The sequence below is a fragment of the Capricornis sumatraensis genome, chromosome 7 (genome assembly GCF_032405125.1).
Source record: "Capricornis sumatraensis isolate serow.1 chromosome 7, serow.2, whole genome shotgun sequence".
Taxonomy (NCBI): domain Eukaryota; kingdom Metazoa; phylum Chordata; class Mammalia; order Artiodactyla; family Bovidae; genus Capricornis; species Capricornis sumatraensis.
Window position 1 is genome coordinate 62,344,448 of NC_091075.1, and position 19,953 is coordinate 62,364,400.

The 19,953-nt window shown below is 42.0% G+C and overlaps 1 long non-coding RNA gene across 1 annotated transcript in view; it reads right to left on the reverse strand.

Moving 5' to 3' along the window:
• The window catches only part of LOC138081738 (uncharacterized), a 61,300-nt gene that overhangs the window by 17,465 nt on the left and 23,882 nt on the right, over positions 1-19,953 (reverse strand). The window contains exon 2 of the long non-coding RNA XR_011145069.1: positions 10,787-10,906. This is a non-coding gene — a long non-coding RNA (uncharacterized lncRNA). The remainder of the gene's footprint in view (positions 1-10,786; positions 10,907-19,953) is intronic.

Consider the following 19,953-nt stretch of genomic DNA (forward strand, 5'->3'; position numbering starts at 1 on the left):
GTATTATTTTAAGAGCACCCCACTGGCTCCCAAATACAATCCCCACTCCACTGATGGGCTCTCGAGGTACTCCATGCACTGGCCCAAACTGGCCTGAACCTGTCCCTGATCTCCTCTACCGCCTGGCCCCAAAGGGCTGCCAGAATGGGCTCTGCTCTCTTTCCTGAACTGCCTGAAATCATCCCACCCCCAGGCTCCTCCCAGTGCTCTGCCTGGGACTCCCTGCCTCCCACCAGTGCCTGTCAAGCCCTCACCAGCGCTTAAGCATGAGCCCAAAAGCAAACTCACCCGAGGCCATCTATCTGCCATCTGGATTCCAACATACAGCACTGAGGATGTTAGAGCCTAGAAAGTTTCATGGTCCTGAGCCTACCTGCCCGAGAGTTATTAATCCTTTCTAGTCTACCTAAAAGAAACAACCTTCATCCTCTCTGGGCTTCAGTTTCCTATCTGTAAAATGAAGAAGTCAGAATAGGTGGCTTAGAAACCCTTCTTCTGAAGGCCCTTGGATTACACAGACAATGTTTCCTTGTTTCTTTGGGGAAATCTTTCATTAAAGAAGAGGGTGCACAGGGTAACCACATGTATTATTATTTTTTAAATGAATGACTGATTGTTATAGGTCAAGTTCTAAGGTTATGAAAAAAGTGGGATTTTATTAGATGATGTCTAAAATTCCTTTCCTGTTATAATTTGATGATCCTATGACTTATAGTCCCTTTTTTTCCTAACTGCTTAGAATACAATTTCATTTTACACCTTATATTATTCTCCATGATGCATACCAGAGGGCCATTTCTATTTTCCCCATGGAAAAAAATGTGCTACACCCAAAGGCCAAGACAGTTAAAAACAAAATCCAAATTATTTCCCCTATCCTTCAATTCAGCAATCGAAAATTCCAGAGTAAGTGTTTTCCCTCCCCCCATAAAAATACAGAACAGCCCCCAAATTTCTTGAAACCACCAGGGTGGAACTTAGCCATAAAAAAGTTTGAAAAGAAGCAGAAAATTTAATAAGACCATTACCCTGAAATCCAATAAAGCCTGTTGGAGCTTCACATTTTTAAGAAATCAGACTATTTATGCTATTACCTCTAGCACTATTATCGTTTCCTACAAAGCCATAAATACACACAGTGTAGTTCACCAGAGCACTGACTAAGAGCATCATAAAAAAGACCATAAGGAAGATACTGGCCATGAAGTACGGCTCCGTGATACCTGCTACAGCAGGTTCACACAGACAAGTTCATTTATTTTGAAAATTATATTTCTAAGGCCACAACTCATCACTTTCAAACTTTTAATAGAAGTTAAAATTTCCTTTTCAGAAACTGTTTTCCCATAGGCTAAAGGTCATACTGAATATCAAGGGGCGTTATACAGCTGTCACAGTGGACGGGACAAAGCTTATAACACCACATCTTCATATTTGCTTCAGTTAGCATTGAGTTCACCTTCAAGTATCAGAAACCTAACAAACATTGGATTCAACAAACCGGAAGTGGTGGGGAGGCTCAGGGCTGCTAGTGCTGGTTCGACAAGAACAATGTTAGGGCAGGTATCTTTGTGAAGCTCTTGGCTCTTCCTTTCTGCTTGTTACCTTGTGGTGACACAAGGGTTGCTGTGCACTCACACTCACACTTATCAGCACTTGAGGCAGAAAGCAGAGGAAAGCAAGGGATGGTACGGACAGGCTCATCTGTCAGGTTTCAGCAGAACAGTAAGTCTTTCTCGAAAATCCCATCCCCATCCCAGTGGAATAATTCTCAGGTCCCATTGACCAGGACTAGGTCACATGGCCACACTGGCTACAAGGAATGCTCAGAAGTCAGGGGTCAGAACTGGCATGTGTCTGAGGCTGATCACCACATCACCCTGAATTAAATCCAGGTTCTAACAGTGACACTGCAGCAGGATACAGGTACCGAGTGAGTGAGCAATTAATTGCGTCTCCATTTTGAGTCTCCATCCCGGAAATAAGAAAGTCATTCATGGACTAGAGAACGTAATTAATTACATTATTTCCAAAGTGTCTTCTGTTCCCCACACCACAAGCATCCACTACATATAAAGTAAATTTGAATTTTATAAATTCAAGGCCTATATAAAAGCAAACAAACAAAAACTGTCTCATCTTTAGGTTTGTATGCTCTGAAATTTCTCCCTATATGTAAACAGGTACAAATTGGCAGTGAAAAGGCCAAAATGTTGCCATCAAGTCTTGCTGTTGTGAAGCCTGATCACAACCCAAACACTAAAAAGCTTTATCTCAGGTGGGGTTCATCTTCCCCTAGCCAGAAAAGCCATATTAGCTGCAGCTCAAACGTTCACGGTACCAGATGAGAGCATTCTAAATGTCCTTTCCCCACCTCACTTCCCCTCTGCTCTCAGCCTCCCCGCTTTCCCTGCCTGCTCAAACAGGTGCATCTATTTACCCTCCCATGGATCTCCCATGGGACCAGGCCACCCATCGATTTAATGTTCAGTGGGTTCCCACTGCTCTGAGGAAATGATGGAAACCCCTCACCAACGCCCTTGAGTCTGCTTTAGCCCCGCCTCCTTCCCCATCCTCATACCCCACCAAGCCCCACCACGCCCCTATGCTGGGCCCACACAGGCTCCCTTTCCACCCCTTGAACTGTCCATACTCCCACAGCCTGCACTGGGCTTTTCTCATTATCCACATGGCTAGGCTCGTCCCCTCCTTCAGATCACAGATCAAATGCCACTTCTCCAGGGACATCTTTCCCTATGTCACTCTGTGTCACGTGGGCCCTGTTCACTAACTCTCCATCATGCTACTGACTCCTCCACACCACGTTCCACAGTCCATAATTATGTTCCCTGTCAGGTAGCTTCACCACTCTCTGTCTCCATCACCAGGATGAATGGAAGTTCCCAGGGAGCGGTGACCTTACCCGCCTTATTCAGGGCTGTGGCCTCAGAGCCCAGCATCCAGCAAGTGCTCCAGACTGCTGCCTCTGCCCCCTGCTTCCAGGACGGGCTGATGCGGCTGACCTCTAACTCCCATCTACATCACTAACACTCCAGGTGGTGGTTTAGTTGCTCAGTCATGTCTGACTCTTTGCGACCCCGCGGACTATAGCCCACCAGGCTCCTCTGTTCATGGGATATTCCAGGCAATACTGGAGTGGGTTGCCATTCCCTTCTCCAGGGGATCTTCCTGACCCAGGGATCAAACACAACTCCTGCTTTAGCTGGTGGATTCTTTACTGCTGAGCCACCAGGGAAGCCCAACACCTCCATGTGCCCACCAAACAAACACTGCATCCTCAGAACCTGTTCCTCTGCAATCTGGACCCTGGAATTCTCTCTCTCACCAGTAACATCTCTTGCTTGTAACCCTTTGCTACTCTCACATTGACTGGAGCAGGCAGCACAGTGGTTAAGAGCACACACCCAGGAGCCTGACTCTGGGGTTCAAATCCCAACTCTACCACTTACTATGTAACCTTAAATAAGTTACTTATCTCATCTCTGCCTCAGTATCCTTGTCTGTAACTGAGTGATAACAGTACCATCTATGTCACAGAGACTTGGAGGATTACAAGAACACACCTGAAGTGCTCAGAATAGTGTCTGGCTATGTGTGTGTCAGTCATTAATAGTAACAAAAATAGGCATTATTATGAACATGCTTTGTTCTCACCAGGCTATGCACTCCAATGGACCCGTACTGTGTGACCCCACTATCCATGAGTTCCTTCCATGATATCCCATTTCACGTGCCCTTCAAATACCACCCATGGCACCTGCAATCCCATAGCTGCTCTGCCATCTACATGATCAGAATCAGACCTATTCCCAACCTCTGTGTCTGATTGGAGAAAGATGTTCTCTACATCTGATTTTTAGATCTTGAACTTCACTGATTACACATATCTTTACTAGCCTTCCTCTCCTCTAAACTGCTATATCACACAATTTGAGTCTACCTGATGCAGTTACTACCTTTTGTCACGTCTACCTATGAAAACATCAACTGTTTAAGGACCATATGTAACTCTTCTCAACCCTCCAGAAAACCAGCACAGCATTACGAGTATAACAGGTGTAGCATCAATGCATCTGTTGACTGGCTCTGATCACCTGTCCAGCCTTAACTCCACTCTGTCACTCAACCAGGAAAAAAAATAAAAAAGAGAAGTCTACTTTGGTGACTCAGATGCTAAAGAGTCTGCCTGCAACGCAGGAGACCCAGGTTCCATCCTTGGGTCTGGAAGATTCCCTGGAGAAGTAAATGGCTACCCACTCCAGTATACTTGCATGATGAATCCCATGGACAGAGGAACCTAGGAGCCTACAGTCCATGGGGCTGCAAAGAGCTGGACACAACTGAGTGACTAAAGTTTTGCTTAAATTGGACCCTTCAGTGTGAAAAACAGCGACTTCAAAAAAAAAAAAAAATGTCTATCTCCTGATGTTCAGGAAATCCTCTTTACCCCTAACCAAGCCCCAGTCACAAGGATAAGATGGTAGCAGGTATGCATGATTTAGCCAAGTCATGGTGGATTTATTGGTATCAAACTCCAAATGAGCAATATATAACTTAAGCTTTTAGAGGAATGTTCTTGTATTCTAAGAGATGGGGATCAACTGTTTTTTCCCCATAATTCGACAGTCCCAAGAAAGAACTCAAAGGAGAAAGCAAGAGTAAGCCCATGGATTTAAGTATTTTCCATAAAACTGAGAGAGAGAAAATGACTAAAAAGTCTAAATATAGCTTTAACCAAACATTCTTAACAGGCTATTCAAATAGCTTGCTAGTTCCTATTTTTATATACTCTCTTATCTATCTATCCATCCATCCATCCACATTCTCATACGAGGAAAGGCTAGAAGGTACAGATGCTAACAACAAACTGACCTATCTCGTGAGTCTGATATATACCAAGTCATTCCTTTCCGAATTCTATGGGTTTCATTCTGCAATGGTTTTCATGACCTTCATTCAGTTCACCCAAGTTCACTTCCCCAAAGAACAATTTCAAATTTGCATAAATGAGCAAATGTCCAAGAAACCTGGAAAAACAAATTCTATTTGCTTTGGCTTCAAAATTGCCCCCATAAAGTTGCTTATTTCTCTTCTTTCCTTTCCAGAGGCTCCCAGAAGATGGGTCTTAATGGCCCCAGTCTGGCTGGGACATTTTCGCCCAGTTACTCCCCTAGCAGAAAGTGCTATGGCCACCTCCCCAAGGATAACACAGCCTTCTTATCTCTCCCTGAGTCAAAGCCTGCCCACGTATCCATAAGGCTATCCATCCCCACCAACCCAATCCTCTTCATATGGGGTGTGAGGAAAAGGCTGCTCAGAACCCCTACAGGAATCCTAGACATGCAGGTACTCACTACATTCTACCAACAGGTTCCCTTGCAGCAAGAAAGCTAGTGTTTGGAAAAAGAAACGGGATGCACACTCAGCTCTCCAAGAACTATTCTGCCATGTTTTTCAGTCTCCTTCTGCAACCAACACAGACATCAAGCGGGCTTCCTTCCAGGATGTTGACTCCTACCACTGAAGACCTGACATGAGGCTACCTCGTTCCCTTCTCCCTGTTCCTGCAGAGGAAAGCACTAGATCACAGCATCCTTGTAAAAGGAGAACTTTTTTTTTTATGACAACAAAACAAGACCTCAAATCTCTAGCTCGGACGAAACAGATTAGAGAAGGATTTTTAAAAAATAAAAACACTTACAAAGAAGGGATTTTAACTTGGACGACTGAACTTTGGACGATTCTTCTTCAGAGAAAGATAAATATATAGAAGTAACCTTTCTTTATTACTCGTAAAGTCAAGATAGAACCTTACTTACTAGGACATGAAATATGTTTCCATATTTATAAATAACCTAAAAATACTGCTAGGAGACAGGCCTCATAAAACAATTTCACAGCTTCAGTTCACATAACATCTGACAATCTATAGCATAACCTACTGATTTCGAGCTGTGCACGGAAAGTGGTATTCCACGAAGAATGAGGTGTCCATCATTGAGACTGCAATTCACTAAACTCCACAAGTGTGGTTACTCAGATACAAGGCAACTCAGTAAAAGGATCTGCAGAACACCCATCCACTGAAGTAATATTTATTTAACTTCTATTTCTATTTAAAGTTCTAAGGAAATAGGGATTATAATCAGATTATTCAAAAGGCTTAAAAATCCTTTAATCAGACTACAGCAGTAAAGTTTATAGTCAATATGGTAAGCAAAGATGACAAAAAAGACTGCCTATTTCAAATACATGAAAAAACTAAATAAGATCTACAACTTTTTAAATACAAAGAAAACAAGTCAAAATCATGAGAAATAAATCCCTCGGCCAGAACTTAAAATGGAAATCAGAGTCAGTGGAGAAAGCTGAAGCTTTGAAGACTTAAAGGCTGCTAGAGTTACTATCTGGAGAAGGAAATGGTAACCCACTCCAGTATTCTTGCCTAGAGAATCCCAGGGATGGGGGAGCCTGGTGGGCTGCCATCTATAGGGTCGCACAGAGTCGGACAAGACTGAAGCAACTTAGCAGCAGCAGCAGCAGCAGAGTTACTGTCGGAGAAGGCAGTGGCAACCCACTCCAGTGTTCTTGCCTGGAGAATCCCATGGGTGGAGGAGCTTGCTGGGCTGCCGTCTATGGGGTCACACAGAATTGGACATGACTGAAGCGACTTAGCAGCAGTAGCAGCAGCAGCAGAGTTACTATATGATCCAGCAATCCCACTTCAGGGCATATATCTAGAGAAAACCCTAATTCTAAAAGATACATGCACCCCAAAGTTCACTGCAGAACTATTTACAATAGCCAAAACATGGAAACAACCTAAATGTCCATCAACACAGGAATGGCTAAAGAAGACATGATGTGTATATACAATGGAATATTACTCAGCCATGAGCTTCCCAGGTGGTGAAATGGCAAAGAATCTGCCTACCCATGCAAAGGTTACAGGAGGTGGGGGTTCAATCACTGGGCTGAGAAGATCCCCAGAGAAGGAAATGGCAACCTATTCCAGTATTCTTGCCTGGAAACTTCCATGGACAGAGGAGTCTGGTGGGCTGCAATTCACAGGGTCACAAAGATTTGGACACAACTAAGCGATTCATGGGGTTGCAAACGACACGACTGAGCGACTGAACTGAACTGAAGGAGATCCAACCAGTCCATTCTAAAGGAGATCAGTCCTGGGTGTTCTTTGGAAGGAATGATGCTAAAGCTGAAACTCCAGTACTTTGGCCACCTCATGCGAAGAGTTGACTCATTGGAAAAGACCCTGATGCTGGGAGGGATTGGGGGCAGGAGGAGAAGGGGACGACAGAGGATGAGATGGCTGGATGGCATCACCAACTCGATGGACATGAGTTTGAGTGAACTCCAGGAGTTGGTGATGGACAGGGAGGCCTGGCGTGCTGCAATTCATGGGGTCAGACACGACTGAGCGACTGAACTGAACTGAAGCACCCATGCGTTACTCAGCTATAATAAAAGAATGAAACAATGCCATTTGCAACAACATGGATGAACCTATCATGCTAAGTGAAGTTAGTCAGACAGACAAAGATAAACATCATATATCACATATGTGGAACCTAAAAATTTGGTACAAATGAACTTATTTACAAAATAATAACAGACTCATAGACTTAGAAAACAAACTTATAGTTACCAAAGGGGAAAGATGCAGGGGAGGGATAAATTAGGAATTTGGGATTAACACATACACACTACTATATATAAAATAATCAATACAAACACGCTGCTGCTAAGCCACTTCAGTCGTGTCCAACTCTGTCCGACCCCATAGACGGCAGCCCACCAGGCTCCCCTGTCCCTGGGATTCTCCAGACAAGAATACTGGAGTGGGTTGCCATTTCCTTCTCCAATGCAGGAAAGGGAAAAGTGAAAGGGAAGTTGCTCAGTCGTGTCCTACCCTCAGCAACCTCATGGACTGCAGCCTACCAGGCTCCTCCATCCACAGGATTTTCCAGGCAAGAGTACTAGAGAGGGGTGCCATTGCCTTCTCCATATAAACACGCTACTACATATAAAATAGATAATACTGTAGAGCACAGGGAACTCTATGCAATGTTCTGTAATTACCTACATGGGAAAAGAATCTGAAAAAGAATGGATTTATGTATATGTATAACTGATTCACTTTGCTTTACACCAGAATCTAACACAACACTGTAGAACAACTATCTTCCAATATAAAATAAAAATTAAATTAAAAAATTTTATATTAAACATATATTACTTGCATGATTTTTAAACCACTGTTTCTATATTATTATACTCTTTCTATATGAAGTTCTCTCTTAGGGCCTTCAGATTACCTGTAGTTACTGGGTTCAAATAATGGATAAACAAAGGAGATTTGAGACAGATATAGCATCATTTGATGTTGAATCTTTTAGGCTTCTAAGACCATATTACTGAAAGATATGGTGTGGAGAACAGATAAGTGCACAATATCTAAATAAGTGATCACCCAAGGGATGACCAGGTCACTAGAAAGTCTGGCGGGAGGAAAGAGCACAAGCAGAAGGCAATGAGTCCAGGCTCAAACTGCAACTCTGCACTGCCAAGTTACTCTGCTGCTTCAAGCCTCAGTTTTCTCATCTGTGAAATGAGGATGATAATATGAACTTTCCAAAGCATATCCCACTTGAAGCGAAGAATTTCTAGTAAAGTCACGATGCAGAGAGTGGCACAGAGTAGAACAAACAAAATCCATGTCTTTCATCGCTGAGAACAGAGGAAGTCAAGGAGAGAAGGCCAAAAGAAATAATCGTATGTGCCTATTACTGTTGAAACTTCTTAAATGGCAATTCCTTAAGAAAGGGAGGAAATGTCCACACTGTGAGTGAGAGAGAAGGAAGGGCAGGAGAGCCAGGGCAGGCGAGCAGTACTGATGGCCCTTGAGGCCTTGCTCACACCCTCTTCGGCTTGACCCAAATGAGCAGGTCAACACTCGTGAATTTCCTAACGTAATTCACTTCTTCTGCCCCAAGAACCCAAATTTTTAAATTTTAACCATTTTAAAGGAAGAAGTTCCTTGAAATATATTAGACTGAACCATAAGCAATCATGGGCTTCCCTGGTGGCTCAGTTGGTAAAGAATCCACCTGCAGTGCAGGAGACCCAGGTTCAGTCCCTGGGTGGGGAAGATCCTCTGGAAAAGGGAATGGTTACCTACTTCAGTATTCTTGCCTGGAGAATTCCATGGCCAGAGGAGCCTGGTGGGCGACAGTCCATGAGGTCACAGAGTCAGACATGATGTGGCGACTAAATCACCACATAAGCAATCAGCATTTTTGTAGGTCAAAGACAGTTGAATATTAACAATTTCATATGGTTCAATCATAGTACATGCCTTCAAAATATTTCTATGGCAGAGATGGGCAACATTTTTTCTTAACAGGTCAAATTGTAGATATTTTAGGCTCTGAGGGCCAAGAAGCAAAAAACAAAGATTAGGCAGGTAGCCATTCAAAAATATAAAAACCCTTGTTAGTCCCTACAAAAACAGGAATGGGCTAGATTTGACTCAAGGGCCACCCCTTGCCAATCTCCATTTTACAGCATCACAAGGGTAAACTTTTTCTGATTATGTTCACTATGGAAAGCGCTAATTTTAGGGTAATACAGTGACGCCCTTGAAGGATACGAAAGTGGACGTGTAAAGGCCATTGCTCCCACCCAGTGGCTCTAACGCTGGTGTGCTTGGTCTGAGCCCCGACTCTGCTGTCAGCTCTCCCTTCCACTACTTCTTCTAATGACCTGGCTTGTTTTAGAAGCAATTGTCTGGGGGAAGGGTTGAGGGTGGTTCTAACTTTTTTATGAAGGCAAAAAAAAAAAAAAGGAAATGTACAAGGAAATGGGGCTTAAGGGTGACTATGAATAAACATAACTACGGAAGGATGGGGAGCACAAGCACGCCAAGGAATTACCCAAAACACATCCCTGATTTGAAGCCAGAGGTCCAAAGGATGCCACACACACACAAAAAAGTAAATACCTAAAGAGCTTGCCTAAGGTTTAGAGACTAAAGTGGGCAAAAAGTAAGTCTGAGACAGACTATACTTTATAGAAATAAGAGATCATTAAATGTGCAATGACCATGTTTCTCCTAAGTTAATCAGAGTGGGATCAAACAGGAAAAGGCTGCGTTTGTGGACATTCCCAAAAGACTAATACTGGAAAAAGGTAACTGTTGTGAGACACAGTAAGTCATCACTGGGGAATCAACACTTTGCTCCTATGGAGAATGGTAAGATATTACAGTTGGGAACTCTCTCACCAACATGTATTCAACAATGACATACCCTGAGGACCACGTCTGGGTCCATGAATTTTTTAATTTCAAAGGTATTTTTTAAGTCACTGGGAAGTGTTTCTAATTTATGGCATTGCTATTGTTTCAAATGTTATATATTGCAATGAAAAAGGAAAGCTTCAACAAACAAGCAAAAAAAAAAAAAAAAAACTACCTATGTGTAAGTGGATACACTGAAACAGAAAAGAGAGACTGCTGATACACACTTCTGGTCTGTCTTATAGGGCCACTGGTTTATAAAAATCCTAATTTAGGTACCATTTCCCATCATTCAATATTAAAAACTTACCCTAGAGCAATCCATTCTCCTGCATTTCTGAATAGTCTCATGTATAGCTTATAAACCTTCACCAGTTCAGTACCCTGCCATATTCTACACAGAAAATTAAAGGGGGGAAAAAAGAGAGAGACAAATCCCATACGTACATGAGCTGCCTGGATGACAGTGAGCCTCTGGGTACCGTCTGCCCATAGCGACAACCAGTCAGCACATTGTCAGGGACCCCGGCAGTTTCCAAGTACTCAGGAAAGACTGAGATGGTTAAGCTGTTATAGGAGGGAGACAAAAAGAAAAGAAAAAAAAAAAGCAGAAATTAAAAAAAAACAGATTTAGGATAATGATTGCATTTTTTTTCATTAAAATGCTAATGATGACCACAAATTTCCAGATAAGCAGGTTGATGAATTATTCATGGTCACATCCAAGATGAAGTCTCCCTGCCATTGCCGGAAGGCCCAGAGCTTGCTGGTAATTAGCATGTGGTCCCTCTACTGAGTGTGACAGAAGCACAGGTGACCACAAGCCTGTCCATCAGTGCTGGCCCTCAGTGGCCCTCATAAGACCAGACGACCCCACCCACACTGATGCTTTCTCATCTCACTCTGCCTTCACATCAAGGAACAGCACTAGCCTGGCTCTCTGCTGTGACATCTAAACTCATACCCTATAAAAACTTGAAAAGCTTGAAAGAAGACATGAGATTTTCTGTATTGAGCAACAAAAAAATCTAATTTTTTTAAACTTTTCATTGAAGTAAAACATACAGAAAATGACACATACCACACATGGACAGCTAAATGAATTTTCTTAAACTGAACACACCAGATCAAAACCCAGAACATTATCAGCACCCCAGAAGCCCCACTTCGTGCTCCCTTGTAAAGGTACTACTATGCATGGATTACTTTTGCCCAGTTTGGTAGACAAATTGATTCACTGTCCTTATCAATTTTTCACTTAAAAATCATTCGTTGGACACCTCCTATATGCGAAGCACTGTGCTAGGCTCGAGAGCTACAGAGATAAGACACTGTCTCTGTCTTTTCGGAAAGCAAAGTCTACTGGGACCGAGAAATACACACAAATGATCCCCAATGGGCAGTGGGATGCACACAGTGACTCAGATTCATGGCAAGCAGCCCAGAAATAGAGAAGCAGGGAAGACTTGCAAATACAGGGGATGCCTAGCAGGTCCTCAGGCTGAGCAGGACTCAGCCAAGTGGGGAGTGGGAGACCGGACAACGGAAAAGGCAGAAGTAAGAAACTGCACAGTGTAATTCAGTGTTGCTAGACTCTCCAGGGTGAAGCCAGGAAAGAAGCTGGAGCCAGACCGCAACCTTGTATACAAATTCAAAACCTTTGAACTGGCTGCAGAGAGCCACTCGATGGATCAGATCTGAGTTTCAGACACATTACTTTCTGGATGGATTCACAGAGGGCAGAGCAGAGGCAAGGAGACCAGAAGGGCCAGTTTGATTGTCAGGTAGGAGAGGAACGGGCAAGATTAGGGCATGGAGGTAGGTGGGGAAGGAAAAAGGGGAGAAGAGTTAGTACTGGAAACATCCAGACACTAAAAGAAGAACAACATGGTACTTGACTCCATGCGGGTGGATGACAGTGACAAGAGAGGTAAAGAATACTAGTGAGTGAACACGTTTCATAAGCAAGACAATGGGTTTAGTTTGGTGCATTAGAAATTGAGATGTGGAAGAGTTGCGTGAGGACTTCCAGATGTTCTTGAGTGTGAAGGCTGGCGAAGAAACCTGAGCAAAACATAAAAGTGGTTATTACATAGAAAGTAGCAGAAATTAGATTGGCGGGCGAGATCACTGAAGGAATATGGGTAGAGAGAGACAACTGGAGGATTAGTGCTAAAAGCAGAAGCCTAGAGAACACAATGATAGAATGGGGAGAGGAAAAAGACCTTGTGAAAAAGATCAAAGAAGATAGTCAGAGAGGTACCACGGAAGACAATGAGACGATTAAAGATAAGAAACGAAAAATACAGCTTTGGATTTGACACTTCAGCAGCCATGGGCCACCTTGATTGAAGGTGGTTTCATTGAATGGTGGAGGCAGCGATAACAGCAAGTGAGAGAAGAGAAAGGAGAATGAACAGTTGTTGGAAGAGACTGGTGCTAACGGAAGTACACTGATTAGCTAAAGCAATCAGTAGAGAGAGGAAGGGTGAGAGTTCAAGAGGGAGAGGTAAGGACAGGATAATGACCCAAAGAAGGTGGGTAAAAGGGTCAGGAAGACAAATGAAAGAACTGACCTTAAGAGGAGGCGGAATCCACAACCCTCTGACATTAGAAGAATATTAGAACTAAAGGAATAAAACAAATCTGGTTATGGTAAGTTTGAAGGTAACAGCATTGGTGGGATATTAGAGGCAATGGACCAAATGACACGAACACTCTAGACAAAAGAGTTGCCATGGCTCTTTGCGAAGAATAAGTTGACACACAAATGGTTTGGTGCCACAGATCTTGAAAATCTTGGTATTGGACTATCCTTTAAAATTAAAGTAGTCTAACCCTGTTTTAAGGTAAATAAACATAGCCAGTACGAATCAAGACAGGAAGGGGCATTTGCAAGATCAGCACACCCACAGCAGAACCTATTAGTACTAAAAGAAACAGCACACGAGCAAAAGATTCAGATGAATTCTCTTCTTAAAATGATTTTTGATTTCAGTGCCAACCTTTCCAAAGATTTACAAATAGTTTCATTAAGTGAAACCACAACCTACTATCCTATAGGCTTCTTAAGATGCTTCCATTCAGACACCTTCTAACATGAAGTCATGGCATCTCAAAGAAAAGGCAAGAGGAGGAGGCTGGTGCTGGCAGTGGCACCTGCCCGTGATTTCCTAGTGAAATGTCCCTTAAGATGTCACCGTGTTCCAGTCTCTTGCCCACGCTTCCACCTCAGCTTCTGGCGAGTCTGGAAGTGGGTGGAGTAACTCGGCTCTTGAAAAGAGCTCCAACAATGCCAAGCGTAGCAAGGTTCATTAGAAAGTCTAATGCGATGGAAAACACCTTATAAAGTAGCTTTTCTGTTCTCCAAGCAACCTTTGTGATCTCACAAACTCCAAGGCTGCTCCTGAACTAGTCTGTTTTGGTTACATGACCATATCTACTGGCCTTCGTTGAAGGATGACAGAATTTCAGAATTGTCGATAAACACATGATTATCCTTAAAGTCAGCCAGGACAGAGAAGGTTACAGAATCATTGGATGCCTACGGACTGTGCCATTCATCTCTGCATTCCGGGGCACAGGGGATACAGCAAGCAGTCCATAAATATGGAGTCAATCGATAAACCAATACATAAGTGAAGAGTTCTCACAACCAGGAGATAAAAAGGCCAATTAAATGGAGAGGACAGAATTACTCTTTCTATTCCTTCCTTTCCCACCCTGATGTCAGAGCCACGCTGCAAATCACTTTCCATCGCACTCACTTTCCTCTCCACAGAAGAAACTCTTTATGAACTCATAAATAAATATTGTGTAAGTAAGAGAGTTCAGAAATCATGAAAAACAATATGCCTTTTAAAAGGGAAAATAAGTAGGTGCGAACATTTTGTGCATACAAAGAAATAGAAATTGCCCACTTTACATCCATCTGCCTTCTTTGTTACCCTTCAGTGAGAAGGACAGAACATCATTACTCTTAACAGCAGGGTGCCTTTCCTCCTACTGCTCACTCACACAGCCACCCGCTCAGCTTCAACCCACTGGGGCAACAGATCCTAATGAGATAATCAAGTCTCGCTTCCTTAAAAATTCTGATCCTGACATGTATTTGTATTATTCATCATCTCACTTCTTTTACGGCACATAAGCTCTGAGGTATCACCGATCGCAGTGAACACATTTCAAGAAGCACACAGTAGTATTGTCTGGAGACAACTTTAAGGACAAAGTTCCCAAAAGGAAGGAATTGTAGGTGGTTGTTTTGTCTGTTAGTATGCACTCTGTGCCATGCTTCTGAACTGTTAAAAAAATCACTTGGTAACTCGGTCCTGGAACACTGACTGTTTCTGCCCCTCTGAACAGCAATACATCGAGAAGGAAACAGATCCAGAACACTGCCATCTTTTTTCTATTCTTGATTAAGGATCTAGGAGACCAGGGCTTCCCTGGTGGCTCAGTGGTGAAGAATCTACCTGCCAATGCAGGAGACACGGGTTCGATCCCTGTTCCAGGAAGATCCCACATGCTGTGGAGCAACTAAACCCATGACCACAACGAAAGAGCCTGTGCTCTGGAGCCCACAGGCCACAATTACCAAGCCCTTGCGCTGCAACTACTGAAGTCTGAGTAGACTAGAGCCTGCAACAAGAAGCCACCGCAATGAGAAACCAGAGCCCCGCTACTAGAGTAGCCCCCCCGCTCGCAGCAACTCGAGAAAAGCCAGCACAGCCAAAAATACATTAATTATTCAAAAAGAGAAAAAAGAATCCAGGAGACCAAGATGAACAATACACTATGCACTTGAATGCAAGCCACCAAGGAGAGGAAAGGAATATTTATGCCAGTACACAACGTGTTTAGTGTGCAACTTTTTAATTACTATATTTATGATACTATCCATAATATATTCACTAACACAAATGCTCTCTACGGGGACATTAATCCTCAACAAATACATTAACGCTTCCCTTCTCTCCCCCAAATTCTTATTATGCTGACATGGGGCAAAAATGCCAAGAATTCTCTCCAAAATAAACATTCCATGTCAACAAGCACTTGTTCTGCTATCTCCCTTTCTAACCATTTTATGATAACATAATCACTTTACTTAAGGACTTGCTGCTGTTGCCCTAAAAGACAAATCTGTAAGCGAAATATTTTCCTATTTTCAATGTAACATCTTTTTTGCTATGAAGGCGAGTTCAAGCTACTAGAAAGTTGGTTATGCTAAATTCTATAACTCATAATTCTCTGGTATCACCCTGCATTATAATACTGTATAATTTCTGCTTTTTAGAAACCTCAAGGAGTAAGACATGATTATGATGAAGATTTTCATAATAGCTAAAGGACAACCCATCTAAGTAATAAAACGGGTTTCATTTCAATCATATTGGATTTTTTTTTCCCTAGAAGATAATGCCTTCTCAGAGAGTCCAGAAAATGATTAGTCTCTGGTGGCACAGAATCATCAATATGCCTATCAATTATCTTGCTCTATTAGAACATGAGAAAGATTGACTGAGGAAAAGACGGGAGCCTTGTGGATACTAAGCAGATGTTCAGTTTCTACCAGCATGAACTGGATGGGGAGTTCCTACCAAAGCAACAGGACATTCTGGGAGCCAAAAGGAAGAGGATGCTGAAATTCAAACACCAAGGAAAAGGAGAACCAAAGGTGAAAACTGAGTCACAGATCCAGGTCTAGGGCTAAGTGCAGTCAGGCTGAGTGGAAGATGAATGGATGGGACAAAGGGACAGGATAAAAGGCTGGCTTTATGTGGGTGCTGCTGGGAACCCACTGATCCCACTGAGAGCGGCCAGTGGCAAGACCGCCTTTCCGGGCACAGAGGGATGTCTGCTCCTCCACTCAAAGGTCATGAATGCTACATTTTGGGAGATGTTTTGCCTGCCTAATTTGGTTATCTCCTCTCCCTTGCTATCAGGAGGTGAGTTTCATTACTGTTCAAGTATCAATCTTTTCCTTCCCCAAGTCAGCTATGAGTTTGGAAACCAAATAAAATTTAAAAGCCTAAGAAAACTAAAACTTCAAATACCAAGTTCCAGATAAGCTCTGAAGGACACAGTTCACATTCTGAACCCATACTAGGGCAGCCAAGATGTCTTTTTTTGTTTATTCCTTGGTTCTTGTAGAATTCAACTCCTATTCCTTAAGACTCACAGGAAGTCATTTAGTACAAATGTAGCCAAACCCAAAATGCCCTAGGGTGTTATTAGTAAGTGATCATGCCTCAGTTTCCTCATCCATAAGATGGATATTACAAGATGGAAATAATAGTAATATTTACCTCCTACAGTTGTCATGACGCTTCTCAGGGGGCTCAGTGGTAAAGAATCTGCCCACAATGCAGAAGACCTGGGTTCAGTCCCTGAGATGGGTAGATCCCTTGGAGGAGGAATGGTAACCCACTCCAGTATTCTTGCCTGGAGAATTCCATGGACAGAGGAGCCTGGTGGGCTACAGTCCATAAGGTTGCAAAGAGTCGGACACAACTTAGCGACTAAGTAACACACACACACAGAACACACAACACACACACATACACACACACACACATACACACACGGTTATTTAACAAGGACTTCCTTTAGAAACATTTAGTAAGCTGCATATCCAGGAACACAACTAAATCAATTCCTCTGATGTGAAGTATCTGTGGAAATGTGGAAATAAACTCAAAACCTGGAGAAGGGAGGGCTTTGCCACTAGATAAGTAGCTGTAGGCAAGTCAATTAGCCTTCTACACCCATCTGTAAAATGGGTTAATGATACCTATCTTGCAAAGGTATGAAGAACAACAAATGAAAGGCTTAGACAGTATAGGCAAATGTAAATTAAACTTAATTAAATGGAAACACAGTACCTAATGCCCTATGACACATAGATCTTTATTTAGAACTGAGAAAGTCATCTGCCTGGTGGTTTCTATCCAACTCTCACCACCTCATATGATAAGATCCTCTTCCCAAATTATTTTCAACAACCTTTCTTTGTATGTGTTAGTCGCTTAGTCGTGTCTGACTCTTTGCGACCCCATAGACTGTAGCCTGCCAGGCTCCTCTGTCCATGGAATTCTCCAGGCAAGAATACTGGAGTGGGTTGCCATTTCCTTCTCCAGGGGATCTTCCTGACCCAGGGATCGAACCTGGGTCTCCTGAATTTCAGTTATATTCTTCACCCTCTGAGCTATAGGAAAGCCCCTGTTAATAAGATGTTTTCAACATCATTGTTTAAACAGGAAGTACAAGTATTATTGAATCTTCAGGTTAAAAAAACCAGACTGTAAAACTCTGGCCACCCCCCCACCCTCCATCATTATGATATTCCCACTTTCTTAACTTTTTCTTAATTCAAATGATTTATTTTCCCCCTTTCCCATTTTTCTTTATTAAATCTTTGCTTGCTCACTGGAAGTTATGTCATTGCAATAATAGTAACTGCTATCTTTATGTAATTTAGCAATTTACAAGGCACTTTCATATACATTACCTTTATTTCCCTTATTCTTTCTTCCCTTTATTTCCCCTTGCTCCACTTTTCAAAACACAAACAGAACTTCCTAAAATCAGTGAAGAGGCCATTTCTCTCCTTCTGACTGCCAACACATTAACATGCAATAGAGTTGTCTAAAGCAACTTAGACTATATACAGTATACTTAAATACTGACACATCCAAAGCTTCTTGCAAATAATGTTTTTTCCTTAGTGATGATCTTTTGAAGTTAAAATAGAGTGAAAATTATGTAAATGTATCAACATGTTAAAAAAAGACAGGAAAATTTCTTTAAGTACCATGAAAAATAGTAAATGAGAAATAAAAGAGAAAAGAAGTAGTAAAAAGATTTATGGAAAGAAAAAGAACAAAGTTGATGTTGCTTCAACTTTCAGGAAAATTTCCATTATCTGTCTCACCAGACCTATTTTTCTCCAAGCTCTGCATTAAATAATCTGATCATTAAATCTGTGAAAACCACAAGGGATGCGCCCATCTCATTAAAAAAGATGATCTTTTAAGCTATGATAATGAGAAAGAGCATCTATTTTTGGTTTTAAGGGCAGAAGTACTTCCTGCTTGTTGCTCCGGAGGCAGCAACACTTCTAGTAAGCTTTAGCACAAAACAGATGCCTGGCACTCTTTACTGATCATGATGAAAACAGGAACCTTCAACTAGAAATGTTTCCTCTCAGAAGCTCTGCATACTCTCAATCTTGATTTGTCAACAAAGAACATGAGGTGTCTGAAACAGAAAAGTATTAATTCTACCAAGTGAAGGTAAACAACATTTTTCTTTAAAAAAAAAAAAGGATTTGGCAAACTCTAGGTTGGGAATCAGATCAGATTCCCCTATCTTCATTCAAACCCTACAGGATACAAAAACCTTTAAAGTTTGAATTGGCTTCCTCTTGGCTTAACAATGGTTCAATAAGGTCCATAGTAATTTTACAGTAATTCTTGACATACCTTAATATATTAACATTTAAAAAAAAATTTTAAAATGTTTAATGTTTAAAAACCAAGGAACTAATAAAATTTAAGGAAAAAATTGAAAGAGAGGTCATATTTGGTCTTGATTCTGCTGTGGCGTTTACAAGGTCAATAACATTAGCCTTTGCACATTATGAAATCTTCTGCATTTTGCAAGGGATATTCTGAGATTTTATCCTAAGAATAAAGAAGGATATCATCATCTGACATTCATCTATGAAATCTATAGATATATTTCATGAAAACTCAGTATCCTACAGAATATACCTGTCTCTCTGTGTGTATGTGTGTGTTTGTGTGTGCGTGCATACCTGTGCACACATGCATGCACGTCTGACTCTTTGCGACCCCATGGGCTATAGCCCACCAGACTCCTCTGTCCTTGGGATTCTCCAGGCAAGAATACTGGAGTGAGTTGCCATTCCCCCCTCCAGGGGATCTCCACAACACAGGGATAGAATCTGCCTCTCTAGCAGTGGCAGGTGGATTCTTTACCACTTGAGCTACCTGGAAGCCCATAAAATATACCCGAAACCACTGCATAAAATGCTACTAAGAAAAGAGTTTTTTGCCAGCTTGGACACAACTCAAGTCAAACTAGTAGGGAACTTAAGAAAGTGTGACCCAGCTGGGATTATGGCCGTGGAAAACCCAAGGGAATGGAAGTCATTTCTTTGAAATACTGTAAATTGTATGTTATTCTTGTGACCAGGTTTGAGGTCTGACTTGGAATTATACCTAAGAAATAGCTGACCCTTTCTCCTATCATGTACTCAAATCAAGAAAGGATGACACTTAGTTCAATTTTGACAGTGAGAGTAATAATCTTTGAATGAAACAAACATATAGTAAATGGAATCCATCCTAGAGTGACCAAATTAACTCTTCTTTAATGGACTGGACAACCATGTATCCAGGTGGAAAAACCAAACTTGAAAAGTTAATGATTAGGGATTTTCAGGATTGAGTGGTGGATTACAATTATGTTCGTAACTACATTCCCTCCAGATTCCACTAAATAAGAGTCAGGGATAAACTCACAGAGAATGGAAGAGGGGAAATTTGATGGAAAAATTTTTTGGAAAATGGAAAGCAGATGAGCTA